Source organism: Bison bison, unplaced genomic scaffold (assembly GCF_000754665.1).
Source record: "Bison bison bison isolate TAMUID 2011002044 unplaced genomic scaffold, Bison_UMD1.0 scf7180017864063, whole genome shotgun sequence".
Classification (NCBI taxonomy): domain Eukaryota; kingdom Metazoa; phylum Chordata; class Mammalia; order Artiodactyla; family Bovidae; genus Bison; species Bison bison.
Window position 1 is genome coordinate 3,374,183 of NW_011494635.1, and position 3,719 is coordinate 3,377,901.

A 3,719-nucleotide genomic window follows, 5' to 3' on the forward strand; every position below is an offset into this window, starting at 1 on the left:
TGGGTAAACAGATCATCCGACTGCTCTTAACGAGACTGACTCCTTGAGTGGCACATTTGCACAGAGAATAGAATTTAACATCTCTAAGCTGACCTACGGCCTCCTTCCACTTTTCTCTCTGCATCCCACCTCTGCAGCCTTGTCGTGGACCCCCTCCTCCTCGCCCACCTCACGCCACACCCTCTGCCAAGACTCTTCCAGCACAAGGTCTTTGTGCCTGTTGTGCCCACCACCCGGACTGCTCTGCCCTGCGCTCTGCCTGGGACCAACCCTGCTCCTCCATCAGCCCAGCGTGTGTCCGCTGGCCCAGTGGCCTCTCCAGCCCTGTCTCTCTGGGCTCCTCTTCCCCGCTCCCACCGTGGTTTCAGAGGCAAATACAGTTTTGCAGTGGTCAGGAGGGGCTCATTGGTTGTATGATGTCTCCCCCACAAGAACTCGAGCTTCTCAAGGCAGGGGGTTGGTCACTGTGTCCCCCCCAACCCCTCAAGACACAAAGCACATGCTCAATAAATATTTGCTGAACTGATCCAAAGGGTTTGGTCTGAGAACAAAAAAAAAAAGCCACATGAGCCGTCAGATTGAATTCTGACTCCTCCAGCCTGGCCTCCTTCCCCAGGCCCTGTGAGCCCTGGAACACTACCCACAAACACACACCACACACCCTGCTGAGACCAGGAGGCCTGGATGTCAACCACGTGAACAGAAGGCAGGGCTTATGGCCCGTTTTACAAGGGCCACCCACTCTGGTCTGAGGTGCTGAGGACTTGTTTTTAGGGTTAACTGACTTGTTCATACGGGGTCTTTTCAGAGAGAGGCTGAGGTTTGACAACCTCAAGTTCAGATGAAGCCTGTAGGTGGGGAGGTGCTTCTATCATGGGATAGAAAGTGAAGGGCCTCAGCAAGGCCGACACCCACCCCACCATTGTTCTCGGGTCCAAGATGCCCCGGTGACAGTTCTCGCCTCTGAGTCTTGAGCACTCGCTTTGGTTTTCTTGTGTTCTTGAAAAAATATCCCTCTTTGGAGGAAGACATCCTAAAGCAATGAGCCTTTTTTAAAAAAAAAAAAAAAGAAAGACACTTATATGATATTTATTTGGCCACACTGGGCGGCATTTAAAATCTTAGTTCCCCGACCAGTGATGGGACCCATGCTCCCTGCAGAGGAAGCAAGGAGTCTTCCTTGGACTGCCAAGGAATGCCAAGCAATGAGCCTTTGAAAGTTAGTTTGACAGCTCCTTGGAAGCAGACCCTTTGGAAAAATAGAAGGCTGGGTAGTGAGGACAATAGATAAGGTGTCACTCTCCCCTCCCCACCCCAGCACGATTCTTTGGCAACTGCTTTGCCCCAATTCATGGAGTTCTTTCTTCATATGTACCTATTATTGAATCTGGTTTTTCGCTAGGCTTCCAACTACTGAGTGTAACTCCTGCTCTGGTCATCTCGGGAAGGTACCTGGGACCACCCAACCCTCACCACCATCCCCCTCGCTCCCACACACCCCAAAAGCCATCTCCTTCATCCAGAACAGGGTGTTGAAATCTTGCATTTCTATGACACCAATTACTCAGATTAAAACTAAGAAATTCAGCAGGATCCAAATATGTAAAAATATTTGGATATTTGACTAAGTCCAATTTTCTTCCAACTTCTGCTTTCTGAAAACTTTCAAACACTGCATATAAAATTCAGCCAGTTTCACCATCCCAGGAAGAGGGACCCAAGATATGCATGTATTAAAAAGACAGTGTTTGTAATCTCCAAGAGAAACGAGGATGATTTCATACTGCATGAGACCTTGGTTTCTGAGCCACAGGGTGACTTTTGTGTTTGAATATCTCTGAGCCCTGATAATGCCAAATCATTTGTTGAGGGATACAGGGCCAAGATTCTGGAGATGCCCCAAGAAGGACTGCTTCTTTAACTCGGCCCAACAAATACTCCTATAATGTATTTTAAAACACATAGGCATAAGTCCTGTGTATGAAGTTGTCATGGTTACAGAAGAAAAATAAATATTTGTGCACACAGATATAACACGAAATCCTTCTACAGTGAAAACAACCTCCTCTGGAAAGACCTTCGAAAGTCAGCGATGAGCCAGAAGTGGATGGAGCTAGTAATGGAGTAGGGGGCAGCCTTTAAACGCACCTCTTGGCATCTGCATTTTTCATAAGCCTTGCTTAATAGCATAAAATTAAGGGGCTGTGGGAATGAGGTGAACCAACACAAAAACCAAGAGCACCGTTATTTATTTTCTACAAGTGACATCATAAGCAGGAGTTTTGCCCGTGTTCTAGTTTATCTCCAATAAATAAATAACTATGTACAAATGTGCTGAGTTTACAAAACAATAGAGGAAAACCTTTGCATTACAAAAGATACATTTACATGATACATTTTTTTCCATACACTAAGCATTTCATTCCTAGCTTACTTGAACCACAGACCCTGTGTAGCAATGTCTAAAGGTGTGTACCTAGGCTCTTCTACCAGAAAGCAAAGCTATAAAAGGAAAATTCCTCAGTTAATTCCTCAGTTTCTTGAATATAGGGCCTGACTTGGCCTGCTACTTATTACTCATATTTAATCTGTTCCAGAACGTTGGCAGCTGTCTGGAACAGCTCTCCTCAAATATACGGAGCAGACAGCCCCCTGCTGAACTTGTTAAAATGTAGATTCTTGTGCAGTAGGTGGGATGGCGCCTGAGGGCATTTCTAACCAGCTTGCCGGGGCAGCTCCCACCTCCTGGACTGCATTCCAAATGGCTGGGCTCAGAAAACTCTTCCTCCAACGTGGGAGAAATCCTGGAGGGCCTGATCAAGAAGAGGCCCTAACCGGCCATGCTGCAGCTTCCATCCCCAAGCTCCCAAATTCAAAAAACCAGTAGAGCTGGTTTTATTTGGGCCCACAAATGACAAGGACCATGAGAGTCCAAATGGCCACTGGCGTGAATTCTGCAGCTGAAACTTTCTTACACTGTCTCCTGGGATGGGCTTCCATCTCCTCTCAATTCAGAGCAACCATTTTCAATATTTTCACAAATAACTAATAATAATCATAGGAAAAGACACTGCATAAGAAGCTTAATGATGACTACTTTCCAAATCAAAACAGCAACAACAACAGTAAAACCCAGGTTCATTGTTTGAAAATAAAAATGAAAATCTTGGGTTGAATTCCTAGGTCAGTCCAGCAACATGAGTCTAATAAATGCCCTTTATATTTTAACCTTTCTTAAAATGCTATTGCTCTGGAAGCCTGAAATCTCAGGATAAAATAGCAACTCTGGTGAAAGAACAGATTCTCAACCGTTCTTATTTCTAGTGTTTTTCTTTCTGTTTCACAAAGCAGTTCTGCCCAAGCAGACAGCTAAGAGCAGAAAAATAGGGTCCAAATAGAGACAGGGTGGCTCAGGTAGGTCAGCCGAGTTCCTGGAAGGGGAAAGTTGGGAGAAATGAAAAGGATGAAATGGGGCTTAGCTTCATAAACACAAGAGGGCTGGAAAAACTTCACCAAGATAGTGTAAGGATCCCATAACAAATGGGAGCACACACATAAATAGAGCAGGAGGGAGAGGGGAGGGGAGGAAGGCTGGTGTTGGACACACACAGGGTAGGGAAAAAAGCAGAAGAACAAAAAATAAATATTGGGGTCATTATCCTTGACTCAGTGTCACTCATCAGTCCGCTGGAATGATGTCTGCCCCCAGGCTGCCAACC